The following is a 15,977-nucleotide window of genomic DNA, read 5'->3' as shown; positions in this document are numbered from 1 at the left end:
TGCAATGGTAAATAGAATTCTGAGTTGGCAACAATGGAGATAACAACGGTATAGTCTAGTGCAGGTAGAACCGCGTGAGTTGCCGCTGTGATTGTGATGGAGCGTAAAGATAATGAAGAACGTTATTCATGAACAAGCTCTGCGTGTTGTTTACAGTATTGTTAAGTTTTGTAATCAGGAAAAGAAAGAAGGTCTTAAAATATTTGTTGCAAACATCACTGAACGTGGTATTGCCTGTACCAGCTATAGTAAGAAAACAATATGTAAGATAAGAAAAGACGGTCAATTGGAAGAAAAGGGAGTGAGCAAAATTATATCGCCTCCTAAACGTGGCAAACCGCCTACAAATAAGGTTATAATGGATGATATGGACAAGAGTATTATTCGTAGAAAATTTAAACAGTATTATGAGGTTAAAAGAGAAATCCAAACATTGCAAAAACTACTGAACTTCTGCAAGGAAGAAATTAATTTCACTGGCGGCAAGGAAACGCTTAGGAATATAGTAAAGTGTATTGGATTTCGATTTTAAAAGTATAAAAATGGAAGGTTGTTATTATGTGAACGGTCTGACATAGTGGCTCGTCGGGCATTTCTCCTTATACCACTTAAAAGAAAGAAATGAAAAGGGAGAAAATAAACCAGTTGTATACATGGACAGAGTGACGATGTTCCAGGAGTATAGGCCCACGTAAACGACAGTCCTCGACAGCGCCTTATTATTGTCCATGCTGGTGGGGAGATGGGATTTATTCCGGGTGCTTGACTGATTTACGATTCAAAATCCAAGATGGCCAACTACCACAACGAAATGAACTATGCAAATTACAGTAAATGGGTAAAAAACGAACTGATACCGGGATTACCTCAAGAAAGCATTATTTTTTAAGTTAAGTTTAAGCAGTTTACAGACTGAAAGAAAGATAAATTAAAAGGAGTACATCCATGAAATCGAAACCAGGTCAACTTATGGCACAATTGGTGAATGGTGAAAAGGACAAGGATGGCGATGAAAATAATGACAGTGACGACATTAATGACGATGACGAAAATGACGACATTGATGACGATAATTTCTATGTTATTATTATTATTATTATTATTATTATTATCATTATTATTATTACTATTATTTCGATTATAATGGAGAAATGAGAGTAGGAAAAGCCTCTCGTCGCAATAAAGAAAACTTCTGAAAGTGTTTCTTGTCTCAATAGAAAAATGTAAACTGCTGAAAGAGAGACATACATAAAAGCGAGGACATGAATGACTGAAAGGAAAGAGAGAACACAAAAGAAAGAAAGAAAGAAAGAAAGAAAGAAAGAAAGAAAGAAAGAAAGAAAGAAAGAAAGAAAGAAAGAAAAGATTAGATGAGAGAAAGGGTAGAAAAAAGAGGGCGTACTGGAATTGGTTCCCAAATCTGTGAATCGGTTTCCAGTTCGTCCCAGAGCTATACCCGAATTGGTTCCAGGTTGAGTTCATCTATGTACTGCAATTGGTTCCCGCGCTAGATTAAGCCAGAAAACATTTCCTTTCCCATTTTGTACAAACTTAGGACTGTCAACTACTGTCTACGGTAGTAGGTAGGTTAAAAATGTTTTGTGCTTGGCGGACACGCTGCGTCGAATAACTTCATAATTTTATTTAAAGTTGCAGTATCACAAGTGTCGTGGTTATGATCGACGTTGCATTCCATTCTAATATCTGAATCAGAAAGTTTCACGAAACACTTACATCCTCTTTTAGCACAAGTTTATCTTTCCACACCACCAGATAATGCTGTCTGAAAATCGATCATTCACCACTACGAGTTTCTTCCTCTTTTCAACGAGCATAGTATAGTGAAATTCATCACTAAGTGCAATACGTCTGTCCTGTACTTCCACTGCCACTATTCTGGTAATCACTGAAACTTATGATCGGTATTTATATTTTAACGTATATAAACCCACGGGTCATGATCGAATATAAGTGGTGATATAGGTAATAACAACTACCTCATCGCCGTTGTTGATATTTGAACACTGGTCACTACTCTGCTACATGATCGATTAACATCCCTTCCCACACAGCCTTGGAACCTACTCGCGTTGTTGATATTTGAACACTGTCACTACTCTGCTACATGATCGATTAACATCCCTTCCCACACAGCCTTGGAACCTACTCGCGTTGTTGATATTTGAACATGGGGAACCTACTCGCGTTGTTGATATTAGAACACTGTCACTACTCTGCTACATGATCGATTAACATCCCTTCCCACACAGCCTTGGAACCTACTCGCGTTGTTGATATTTGAACACTGTCACTACTCTGCTACATGATCGATTAACATCCCTTCCCACACAGCCTTGGAACCTACTCGCGTTGTTGATATTTGAACACTGTCACTACTCTGCTACATGATCGATTAACATCCCTTCCCACACAGCCTTGGAACCTACTCGCGTTGTTGATATTTGAATACTGTCACTACTCTGCTACATGATCGATTAACATCCCTTCCCACACAGCCTTGGAACCTACTCGCGTTGTTGATATTTGAACACTGTCACTACTCTGCTACATGATCGATTAACATCCCTTCCCACACAGCCTTGGAACCTACTCGCGTTGTTGATATTTGAACACTGTCACTACTCTGCTACATGATCGATTAACATCCCTTCCCACACAGCCTTGGAACCTACTCGCGTTGTTGATATTTGAACACTGTCACTACTCTGCTACATGATCGATTAACATCCCTTCCCACACAGCCTTGGAACCTACTGGCGTTGTTGATATTTGAACACTGTCACTACTCTGCTACATGATCGATTAACATCCCTTCCCACACAGCCTTGGAACCTACTCGCGTTGTTGATATTTGAACACTGTCACTACTCTGCTACATGATCGATTAACATCCCTTCCCACACAGCCTTGGAACCTACTCGCGTTGTTGATATTTGAACACTGTCACTACTCTGCTACATGATCGATTAACATCCCTTCCCACACAGCCTTGGAACCTACTCGCGTTGTTGATATTTGAACACTGTCACTACTCTGCTACATGATCGATTAACATCCCTTCCCACACAGCCTTGGAACCTACTCGCGTTGTTGATATTTGAACATGGGGAACCTACTCGCGTTGTTGATATTTGAACATGGGGAACCTACTCGCGTTGTTGATATTTGAACACTGTCACTACTCTGCTACATGATCGATTAACATCCCTTCCCACACAGCCTTGGAACCTACTCCCGTTGTTGATATTTGAACATGGGGAACCTACTCACGTTGTTGATATTTGAACACTGTCACTATTCTGCTACATGATCGATTAACATTCCTTCCCACACAGCCTTGGAACCTACTCGCGTTGTTGATATTTGAACATGGGGAACCTACTCACGTTGTTGATATTTGAACACTGTCACTACTCTGCTACATGATCGATTAATATCCCTTCCCACACAGCCTTGGAACCTACTCGCGTTTTTGATATTTGAACACTGTCACTACTCTGCTACATGATCGATTAACATCCCTTCCCACACAGCCTTGGAACCTACTCGCGTTGTTGATATTTGAACATGGGGAACCTACTCACGTTGTTGATATTTGAACACTGTCACTACTCTGCTACATGATCGATTAACATCCCTTCCCACACAGCCTTGGAACCTACTCGCGTTGTTGATATTTGAACATGGGGAACCTACTCACGTTATTGATATTTGAACACTGTCACTACTCTGCTACATCATCGATTAACATCCCTTCCCACACAGCCTTGGAACCTACTCGCGTTTTTGATATTTGAACACTGTCACTACTCTGCTACATGATCGATTAACATCCCTTCCCACACAGCCTTGGAACCTACTCGCGTTGTTGATATTTGAACATGGGGAACCTACTCGCGTTGTTGATATTTGAACATGGGGAACCTACTCACGTTGTTGATATTTGAACACTGTCACTATTCTGCTACATGATCGATTAACATTCCTTCCCACACAGCCTTGGAACCTACTCGCGTTGTTGATATTTGAACATGGGGAACCTACTCACGTTGTTGATATTTGAACACTGTCACTACTCTGCTACATGATCGATTAACATCCCTTCCCACACAGCCTTGGAACCTACTCGCGTTTTTGATATTTGAACACTGTCACTACTCTGCTACATGATCGATTAACATCCCTTCCCACACAGCCTTGGAACCTACTCGCGTTGTTGATATTTGAACATGGGGAACCTACTCACGTTGTTGATATTTGAACACTGTCACTACTCTGCTACATGATCGATTAACATCCCTTCCCACACAGCCTTGGAACCTACTCGCGTTGTTGATATTTGAACAAGGGGAACCTACTCACGTTGTTGATATTTGAACACTGTCACTACTCTGCTACATGATCGATTAACATCCCTTCCCACACAGCCTTGGAACGTACTCGCGTTTTTAATATTTGAACACGGGGAACCTACTCACGTTGTTGATATTTGAACACTGTCACTACTCTGCTACATGATCGATTAACATCCCTTCCCACACAGCCTTGGAACCTACTCGCGTTGTTGATATTTGAACATGGGAAACCTACTCGCGTTGTTGATATTTGAACACTGTCACTACTCTGCTACATGATCGATTAACATCCCTTCCCACACAGCCTTGGAACCTACTCGCGTTGTTGATATTTGAACATGGGGAACCTACTCGCGTTGTTGATATTAGAACACTGTCACTACTCAGCTACATGATCGATTAACATCCCTTCCCACACAGCCTTGGAACCTACTCGCGTTTTTGATATTTGAACACTGTCACTACTCTGCTACATGATCGATTAACATCCCTTCCCACACAGCCTTGGAACCTACTCGCGTTGTTGATATTTGAACATGGGGAACCTACTCACGTTGTTGATATTTGAACACTGTCACTACTCTGCTACATGATCGATTAACATCCCTTCCCACACAGCCTTGGAACCTACTCGCGTTGTTGATATTTGAACATGGGGAACCTACTCACGTTGTTGAAATTTGAACACTGTCACTACTCTGCTACATGATCGATTAACATCCCTTCCCACACAGCCTTGGAACCTACTCGCGTTGTTGATATTTGAACATGGGGAACCTACTCACGTTGTTGATATTTTGTTTGGGAACCAACTGAAGAACAGCGAAAAAAGAGGACGTTAACGAAGAAAGAATGGGAGACCGAAATAGCTCCGGGGCAGCGAGTGGAGTTCGCTGATTGCGTGGTTGGGTTTCTCCAACTGTAAGATGAATGTAAGGTAATCTTGGGTGGATCCTCGGTCTCACCTCACTAAAATACCATCTCGCTATCACCAATTCAACCGACACTAGAGAAGCTCGTAGTTGTTAGTGGTTCATTAAGTAAGGAGTTGTAGCTATAAGACATAAACCACTAAAAGGTGAGTGTTTTCTTTTAAATATAGTTCATGAAACACTCGCCATTCAATTTATTTTATAACAGTTAAATTAGAAAAACCAAAACTACTCTTCAGGATAGTTCACATGATAAGCATAGTGTAATTAAACTAGCCAATGGGTACAGTTACGTAACTGGTAATTAACAGATAATAACATGTGTGAAGTAACACTCACCATCCGGAACTCGGGTTCAGAAGCTTTGAAGGTTATCTCTTGCTGGTCCGTCTTATCCAACACTGAAAAAAAACAATGAAACAATAATTATGTTTTCCCAAGCCTGTACTTTCCAATGTCATTTCATTAGTTAGGTATTTTATGACATTTTAAATTACAGGCAATTCAGTGTTAACGAGAATATAGGCCTACAGTATTACTGTCGTAAGCAAAGAACCGGTTTGTGACAGTCCCGTAACGTCCCTTCCACCCGCTACCCGCTTGGGTTAGCCAATAGGAACTGAATTCGTCAATCGTTTTTCCGGCGCCACAAGGCCAGTGAAGAAAGTATCCGTGCATTTTTAAGCGAAACGTGAACTGCAGCAGCAAGACCGTTCTTTTATTACATTTGCTTTACCTTCGCTGCAGCAGCGCTACAGCAACCGTGCAGCAAATCCAAACACCGCTTTAAGAATTTGCTGCACGATCCATCATGGCGGAATGCGTGTTTTGGTCTTTTGCAATGTTTATTGTTAAAATTGTCTAGTAATAATAATTTCATATCATTATCATGTAAATAGAAAATGTTTAACATGTTCGGTTTTTTTTTAAGTTAAATTTTTTACTGCAGTAATAGAAGCCAATATTATTTGTCCACCATTTTGCAGTTAGCTATATAGCTGGCCGAATTGCATTTATTTTTTCGAGCCTCATTTTGCTGCAGCAAAGGCATGAAGCGCTTTAAAAAAACGCACGGGCTACATATATCCTTTTTCCTGTTGTTTTATAAGCACTTCCTTCTGCCTTCCTTCCGAACTTACCAATGGTGAAAAGACGATACTTACTGTCTGCCTTCGGGACGAGGGAAGAGAAAATGCTACCATATAGCTACAACACCGCGCTCTGGTTCTGTAGAGCTACCTTCCAACGTGCTTCACTACAGACTTCACAAGTCGATTATTTCATTGCGGAAAAACTTCGCAGCTTCAAACCCGGCCGGGTCGATGCATACCCGTTGTTGTTTAGCCAACTGTCCGAAGACAGGTCTGATCCTCACAAGTGATATCAGCAAGACACCACCTATGAGGCAACTAGGCCAGGGGATAAATGGGGTAGGGTGGCCAGTTATTTTCTCTCTCCATTGCATACATCGCCGATTAGCTACATATTACACTAATCAGACTTCAGATGATACAAACAATTGTTCTTCCTTTGACATATATCGTCAAGTGAGATGTACTGCTTGATAATAGATGTACAGTTTCCCCTGGAAAAGGATGAGACGATTGAATATTCCTAAGTCTCAGATGTAAGACACTGCGCATGATCGGAGACCAGAGCACTGATACACAAGATAACGAATATTGAGTTACTTAAATTCAGGCTATTTGGTTTGTTACTAGCATCGTTCCGAAATCCACTTCAAAAACTGCAAAAAATATGATAATATTACGTAAATAAAAGATAAATATATACATAAATCTTGTAGTTAAATCGACAATGGACCTTCATGACTACATCGACTCTCCGCACAGAAAGGAACGCTTTCATGTCGTTTCAATAGCTCAGACGGTAAGAATTCTGCGTGTTGTGTAGAAGAGTGCGAGTTCGATTCTTAGTCTACACAACGATTTTTTTTTGTCTAAATAATGTTGAAATACGATGAAAGAGTAATGGAACGGAGTACAGTTTAAATTTAATAATATTCCGAATAGGTTTAATTGTATTATCTGACTTTTGTACTTTTCTATTCAAATATATTCTATTTCCCTCTTTCATAATTTTTGATAAATTACACTGTACTTTTTGCAGTATTTAAGAACATGAGGATCATTCTATTGCAACATATTACATATAGATTCTTCTTTTTAATACATGAGATTTTGAAGTCCCTGCGTTATCTACATGTTTTTACTTTTGAATTTTTTCACAACATTGAGTGGAGAACATTCACTGAAGTGATTATGAAATTAAGTGAAAAATTCAATAGGCCTACATTTACTCTTAATATCAGTAGTACCAGTATCATATATGTTTTTCCAAGATTCATTTTGTAGACATAAATGTGAATGATCACTAGATACAGCATTTATGATCCTTTCTTAGTTTTTAAATTAATATTTTGAAATTGTTCAGTGACATTGGAAACAGTTAGGATTTGTTTATCATGTTCAGACAAACCATTGATTATAGGTTCTGTCGAATAGGAATTCAGTCTAATTCTGTGTAATTTATCAATGGCTGTGCTACTTCGGCTTGTATGCTGTGGGAAAATGACTCTGCGACTAAGGTTTCCAGTTTCAAGGAGTGAATTTAATTTACTTTTACGGAAAAGTTCCGAGAGATAATCTATGTTTATGTCACTACAGATCACAAATTCCATATGAGATTTCTAAAGTCTTTTCTTTCCAAATTCAATGTTGGCTATAAATATTAATAAATAATGTAAGAAATATGAATGATTGTATTTAGAAGTCTGATTTACATTATAAAAAGTAAGAAGTTACATTCCTCCGCAAGATTCGAACTTTCGATGATGGTTTTGTCGTCCAACGCACAACCACGGACCTATTCAATGCTTATGTTAATAACCTACAATTTAGCTGTAGCAATGTGGTGCTATAACTTGTGATTTGTTTACTTAATGTAATTAGATTTAATTTGATTAGTTTCGCAACAATTGGACTTCCTGCTATATCCTGTTATTTAGATATTTAATTTAGGGTTGATTTATTAACTCTTACTATTCAAGATGGCTGTTATTTCAATAATTCTATACCACGTTATATAGTCATTGTCTACACTAAAGTATTATCGTCATCCCTCATTTCTCATCGTAATGGCGGACCGACGTGACATGAGACAGCGAGTTATAGCTCTCGTTGAGGCTGGATATGGGGCTAGATCTGTTGGCCGTTTGGTCGGTGTACCTGGAAGTACAGTCGAGAGGTGGGTTCATCGTTACCAAAATTTAGGGGAGGTCGAAAATCGCCCTATTCTTGGGCGTTCGCGGATTTCTTCATTGGAAGAGGATGCTCTCTTATTCGAGACAGTTCGACAGGACCCCTTTCGGACTGTTAACGAAATAAGAGCAGCATCTAACTTTCCCGGCTCTTCACAAACTGTGATCAGCAGGTTGAGGAACCGCGGTATTAGGAGCCGGAGGGCTGCGCAAATGGATATATTGGGGGAAGCACAAGCTGTCGACAGTCTTGCCTTCGCTACCAATCGAGTGGATTTCGATTGGAGAAATGTAATTTTCTCCGACGAAACAACCATCTCGAGTGATTACGAAGGTCCTGTCCGTGTCTATGGTGAGGATGGTCTCCGACATGACCAGCGCTATGTGCACCGACGTGAAAGATCGGGACGCTTTAGCATATCGTGTTAGGGGTGGATGTCTTACGATGGACCTGGCGTTATAGAACGCATCGATTGCCGGTTTAATTCGGGAACTTACGAGCACATTCTGGAAAATATATTCCTTCCCTCCGCCCGAGAACGTTTTCCCGAAGGAACATTGCTGTTCCAGTAGGATAACCATCCCGTGCACTATGCTGCAAGCATTCAAAGATGGTTTCAAAGGAGACTCGAGATCGAAATCATTAATTGGCCTCCGAAGTCACCTGATTTGAATGTCATCGAAAATTTATTGACGGAATTGAAAAAGAGAAGGATTGCCACCTATGGCCACCGACGTCCTCGAAATCGAGACGAATTGTGGGATCAAGTTGTTGACAACAGGGAAGATCTCGCCGGGGATCAGAACTTATTCCACAATCTCGTGACATCCATGCCGGATCGACTTAGAGCTGTAATAGAAGCTGATGGCATGTGGACAAGATTTTAAGTTAACAGGTCTCTTTTTGTTTCTTATGATTTTTGTTTGAGGAAGAATACTTTTAACTTCCAAGTAAGACTTATTTTTTTACGAGGTTCAGCCCACTTGTAAGACCGAGAAATTGGGCATAAATTATTCCATATTTTTCGACAAATTAGACAGTCGAGGAACTCTGAACAAATTAATTACACCTCAAAAAAAAAGTTTTACCCGGGATCGAACACGAGACGTTTCGGTTATACAGTGGAACCGACACGCTACTATATGAGCTAAAGAGACAAGACAGTAACAGCAGCAGTCCAGAATGTAGATCCCTTAGCAGACATTTGCCATTCGGTACAGTGAAGCAATGATATTTTGTGACTCGAGCTATGTTGTGAAATCCTGGCCTTAAATGGCAGTCTTCTTCGTGATCCTTATTCTGGTCCTTGTCCTTGTTGTGGTCCTTGTAACAATTCTTGTACTATTTGTCATGTTATGTATCGTTACGTCGATATCGAGTGAACTGCGCTGTAGAACTTTAACTTCCGACGACCAAGAATCGTCTCATTCTTTTTCAGGGTAACTGTACATATCAGCCAGAACCTCAATCAGAGGTTGCATACTCATTAAGGGCGACAAAAGTGTGTCATATATTTACGGTGGGTAAAGCATCTTATTCCTGAATGAGGGGACCATTTCTTGCCCATATTTTCCTGAAATGTTCCTGCAGATTTTTAGGTTTCAGCGGTCTCAGATATATCAGCAAGTACTGTTTAAACAAGTGACAGGACTAAAACTGGATTAAGAGTATTTCATATGTACAGGCGTACGAAAAGCCTAAATGCTGAAGTAATCTCCTCGCCAAACTTAAATGGCTTTAATTTACAATTCATTTTAATATATCAATATGCCTGGTAAATTATTAATAAGTATTTAATGAATTTCAATCTTAAGGCATATAAACTTGCAAATGTTTATTTGCTATTTAATAACAATATATGAACGTTTTCGCCGTTTAGGGCATCTTCAGATATAACAAAACATATTATCTGGACCTATAATAGTGTATTATGCAAATAACAAGGAAAATAGAGAACAATATATGTGATACATGAAATTCATGAGCTTTATGTAGATATAACATGATACAGGACGAATATTGAGATAATCTTTGAATTTGAACTTAGACTGGACGAATGTGTTATTTTATACATATAGCTCATGTTACAATTAATATACAATGTTTAAAATTTGTCAATGATGTTAATTTTAAAATTTACAATGATGATAATAAAATATTTAAAGTAATCATGGCTGAAAGTTGTCGTAAGTTACAAGATAGTGTGCGCAGTTAATGTTCGTGTGTTTTGTAATTATTTCACTTAGAGAGGCCGTTGGCATTTGAGTGAATGTTGTTTGACGTTGATGACTACTTTACAATTGATATACAGTGATTAAATTAGTCAATGTTAAAATTTAAATTTTATAATGAAGATAATAAAATATTTAGAGTAATCATGGCTGAGAATTGTCATAAGTTCAAGATAATTTTCGTAGTTGATGTTGTGTGTTTTTGTAATTGTTTCACCTGAAAATGGAGATTAAGAGATAATAATAAATGCAAAATATAGACAAGTTATTATATAGAGACGCAGATAATTATTATTATAAGATTACTTGTTAAAAATGTTGTTTGTGTTAAAGAATTACTGTTGGGTGTAATTGGTTGAGATATTGAATAAATGCTCGTTGATTGTGAATGTAGTGGAATGTACGATAAATTTCGTAATAGATAAATCATGAGTTAGGTATGACTTTTAATCATTCATTGAAAATTAATAGATTTATCTATTACGAAATTTATCGTACATTCCACTACATTCACAATCAACGAGCATTTATTCAATATCTCAACCAATTACACCCAACAGTAATTCTTTAACACAAACAACATTTTTAACAAGTAATCTTATAATAATAATTATCTGCGTCTCTATATAATAACTTGTCTATATTTTGCATTTATTATTATCTCTTAATCTCTATTTTCAGGTGAAACAATTACAAAAACACACAACATCAACTACGAAAATTATCTTGAACTTATGACAATTCTCAGCCATGATTACTCTAAATATTTTATTATCTTCATTATAAAATTTAAATTTTAACATTGACTAATTTAATCACTGTATATCAATTGTAAAGTAGTCATCAACGTCAAACAACATTCACTCAAATGCCAACGGCCTCTCTAAGTGAAATAATTACAAAACACACGAACATTAACTGCGCACACTATCTTGTAACTTACGACAACTTTCAGCCATGATTACTTTAAATATTTTATTATCATCATTGTAAATTTTAAAATTAACATCATTGACAAATTTTAAACATTGTATATTAATTGTAACATGAGCTATATGTATAAAATAACACATTCGTCCAGTCTAAGTTCAAATTCAAAGATTATCTCAATATTCGTCCTGTATCATGTTATATCTACATAAAGCTCATGAATTTCATGTATCACATATATTGTTCTCTATTTTCCTTGTTATTTGCATAATACACTATTATAGGTCCAGATAATATGTTTTGTTATATCTGAAGATGCCCTAAACGGCGAAAACGTTCATATATTGTTATTAAATAGCAAATAAACATTTGCAAGTTTATATGCCTTAAGATTGAAATTCATTAAATACTTATTAATTATTAAATGGCTTTAGTTCGAATAAAGAGGAAGTTTAATTTGCCACAAAAATTTGCAGGTGAGTGTATACTAATGGCTCCAGAATAGACCCGCGCAGATAGCGTTCTACGACAAGAGGGCTATCTTGTTCTACGGGCAAAGAGCAGCAAGAGTGCCCGCGTGGGCAGGTTATCGAGTTACCTCGTGGCTAACGAGAAAGACAGGCTTCGGCACGAATCGGAGTCACGTGGTTATCATGGTCTAGTCATGCCCATCTTGACAATCGCCTAATATACATGTTCAAAGTTCTAAAAAACAAAGAAATTGCTATATATTAAACTCATGTTAAACGTGATATAAAATTATTCAATGTTGGCCAATGTTGTTATGTTATGACCAGACATCGGATTTTTAGGCACTAAAAATTGCAGTTTTAGGCGCTTAAAATAAGCTCAAAATTTGTAAAATTAGGCTCTATTTTAATGAAAATAGGCATTTTAGGCACATCAAGGTATCATACTTATTTCTTTCACTGAAATTTTTAGTTATACACTAAAATACGCACAAAAAAGTATGTTATATTTATAAACAGAGCTGCACAAATTTAATATATTGAAACTAATGAAATAATGATTATTGATATCAAGATTACTCATTTTAAGTTATTGAAATTCAGTTCCATGCTCAGACTTTATTATAATTATCTGCACAGTACACCACCAGAATTTTTTCTAAATTCTCCACAGTTAACCTTTTGTCACTGAGAATCATTTTGAAAGCAGAAAAACTTCTTTCAACCGAAACTGATGTGAGAGGTGCAAATTTTAAATTAGGTACAATAGAAACATCAATACTTACTGGAACATTTACACTTTCCCCCGATATCACTCTTGATACTTTTTCCAACAATGAAAATCCTACATTCTTATTTAATACGTTGTCCCACTTATTTTTAACTTTTTTCCCAGTTTCGCCCAAAGCAGAATGTATGTTCACTTGAGCTTCCTTTACTATTGCTATTTGGCTACAAAGAGATTGTTTTTCACGTTCTAATTGTTCAATGCTTGCAGGTATGAAAGAAAAGTTTGATGTTATGTAGGCAATATCGTTTTTCACTCGTGAGTCATTCAGACAATCTTTCACTGCTTTCACTCACGCTGCACTATGAGTTTCAGGTAATTTATCAATAACTGTGACCACTTCTTTAAAATACACCACTGACTGAATCCAGGTTCCCCATCGTGTAACAACCGGCTGAGGTGGGAGTGGGATATCTGGAAAGTTCTCTCTGAATATTGAAATCCTGGATGGGGCTTTACAAAAACATTTTTTTGTGTTACAAATAAACGAATTGACAAGAGGAAATTCATTCCGGATTGTTTCAGAAACCCTGTGAAGGCCATGTGCTAGACAGGTTACATGCGTGAGGTTAGGATAAAATGTTTTAAGAAGTGGAGCTGCAGCAACCATGTATGAGGCAGCATCAGTACAAAACAACAGAACTTTAGAATCGTCTGTATTACCTGAGTATAAAGACTGTAGGCCTTTATTTACAAAATAAGCAATGGCTTGGCTATTCACTTTCGAAAGTTCCTTAACACATACGAGGTGTGGAATCGAAGGTCCATCAGGACTAAGTTTTCCTACTACCATATTTGCTATATACCTCTTCATAGGATCTGAGGTTTCATCCACAGAGACCCATATGTAAGAATCACCTATATTCTCCCGAATGGAAGCTAAAGTTTCATTGTATATTCTGTCTAAGTAATTTTTTCTTAAGGTCGACTCGGATGGGATATTTTGTTTGCAGTATTTTTGTAAAAACTGTCTTAAAACCGGATTTTCAATTGCATTCCAGGGAATGTTAGCAGCAACAAACGCTCTGGTTAAATCAGCATAGAAATTGCTGCTGAGATTGGATGAAGTAGGCTGTGTTAATAAAGTTTGTTGCAGTTGATTTTTCTGCTGAGCTTTAGCCTTATGAGCCGCTCCTTGCACATGCTGCATTAGGTGGCACTTCTTTTCTTGCGAAATCTAAAAATGTAAAGTAAACTGAATTAAAATAAAATCCTAATTGTTATATTGCCGTATTTCTATCACAAAGTTAGTGGGTTCGAACAATCAAAATTTTAATGACCTGCAAATACTTTAACTATCGGAATTTAAAAGGTTAAAGTGTAGTGGTCTTAAAAAGAATTATACCTCAGGATAGCCCACTCAATGTATAAATATTACAGGCCTACTCATTAAAATTAATAGAATTTATATATTTCAACTATTGTTACATACCTGTTTGCTACAAATCTTGCAGAATATTATTTTTCCATCATAAGTGAATTCTGAATATTCTGTTAGCCATTGCCGGATCAATGTAGATTTTGCACTTATATTTTTCGGCATTATCGCGTTAAACTTCACAGGAAAACGTCCTACCGCTCAAAACTTCTCAACACAAATAAGGTGAGGGAAAGAGCAACTGTTAACGAGCATTCAAATGAACCGTTGTTATTGAGATTCAATTGGACAAAAATACAAAGTTCCACTTATTGTTGCATTTCCTGGTAGTGTTAACACTAGGAGGGCCATTCTTTTAAATATTTTGTAACGGTTTACCCTACTAATTCGCAGTTTTACGACTTTTCATAAATATTTCAAAAACACTCTTTCTCCAAAAATTGTGATTTTATGACACTCTGAAGGGCAGTACAGCTAATCGGTTTCAGACCGAAAACAGTCATTTTTATAGTATAGTATATCTCTGAATCGGTAGCAGCACATGTTGTGATTGTTGCCTGCTTCAAAACTAAGGTTGGTTCTTTGTCGGCATTTATGCCTCCAAACATGTTAAATTCGGTGAAATCTATTGCGAGTGTCGTGAGATTCAAAACATTTTGTTTCCTTTATCAATGGTTTCATGGCCAGTGTGAAGCAAACTTTCCACTTTTTAAATGCCTTAAATTTCGCAGTGAATGCATGTATAAATTATAAAAAGTAAGAGTAAAATGCGAAACTTTACAGTGAGTTAGGCATTTTTAGGCGAATATTAACAAATTAGGCTCTAATAACCGTTTTAGGGCATTTTAGGGCACTATAAAACTCTTTGAATACCTTTCAATTTCCATGAAACACAAATATTAATAATTATTTTTACTTTTCTCCTAAAGAAACAAAATAGGCATTTGCCCTAGAATCCGATGTCTGGTTATGACTAAGAATGTGACGTCGCGCCGTAGTCTGCCTTTCTCGTTAGCCACGAGCTGTCTCATGTGACGTGAGCTGCCATGAGACGTGGTTAACGAGAAAGACAGGCTACGGCGCGAATCGGAGTCACATGGTTATCTTGGTCGAGTCGTGGCATCGTATCAATAGCCTATTATAAATATATGTTCAGCGTTCTAAAAAAAACAAACAAAGGAATTGCTATATCTATACTAATAATAAATCTGTAGCAAAAATTTTTCTGTTAATTTTCGATTTTCCAAAAATAATTTGGTGTTAACATGTATAATTAACCATCCTGAAACCGAAAATCGCTTTTTTGACATTTTTCTTTGTATGTCTGTCTGTCTGTCTGTCTGTCTGTCTGGATATTTGTTATCTTTTCACGCGATAATGGCTGAACGGATTTCGATGAACATTGGAATATGAATTAAGCTCGTTGTAACTTAGATTTTAGGCTATATGGCATTCAAAATACCTTATTTAAAAGGGGGGTTATAAGGGGGCCTGAATTAAATAAATCGAAATATCTCGCTTATATTGCCTTTTGTGAAAAATGTTAGGGGAGACCCGGGCAAAACGAACAACCCGGGCAAAGAGAATAATGC

General features: G+C 37.4%; 1 long non-coding RNA gene across 6 annotated transcripts in view; it reads right to left on the bottom strand.

The window, feature by feature from the left end:
- The window catches only part of LOC138702214 (uncharacterized), a 45,866-nt gene that overhangs the window by 10,491 nt on the left and 19,398 nt on the right, over window positions 1–15,977 (bottom strand). For 4 of the 6 annotated variants that reach the window (XR_011332812.1, XR_011332809.1, XR_011332811.1 and 1 more), the window contains exon 3: window positions 5,648–5,709. This is a non-coding gene — a long non-coding RNA (uncharacterized lncRNA). Of the gene's footprint in view, window positions 1–5,647; window positions 5,710–5,805; window positions 5,972–6,471; window positions 6,611–15,977 lie in introns of those variants that run through there. The other 2 variants (XR_011332810.1, XR_011332813.1) reach the window with 2 other exon arrangements.

Source organism: Periplaneta americana, chromosome 6 (assembly GCF_040183065.1).
Source record: "Periplaneta americana isolate PAMFEO1 chromosome 6, P.americana_PAMFEO1_priV1, whole genome shotgun sequence".
NCBI lineage: Eukaryota > Metazoa > Arthropoda > Insecta > Blattodea > Blattidae > Periplaneta > Periplaneta americana.
Note: the sequence above shows the minus strand (reverse complement) of the source record. Positions and strands in the feature narration are given on the sequence as shown.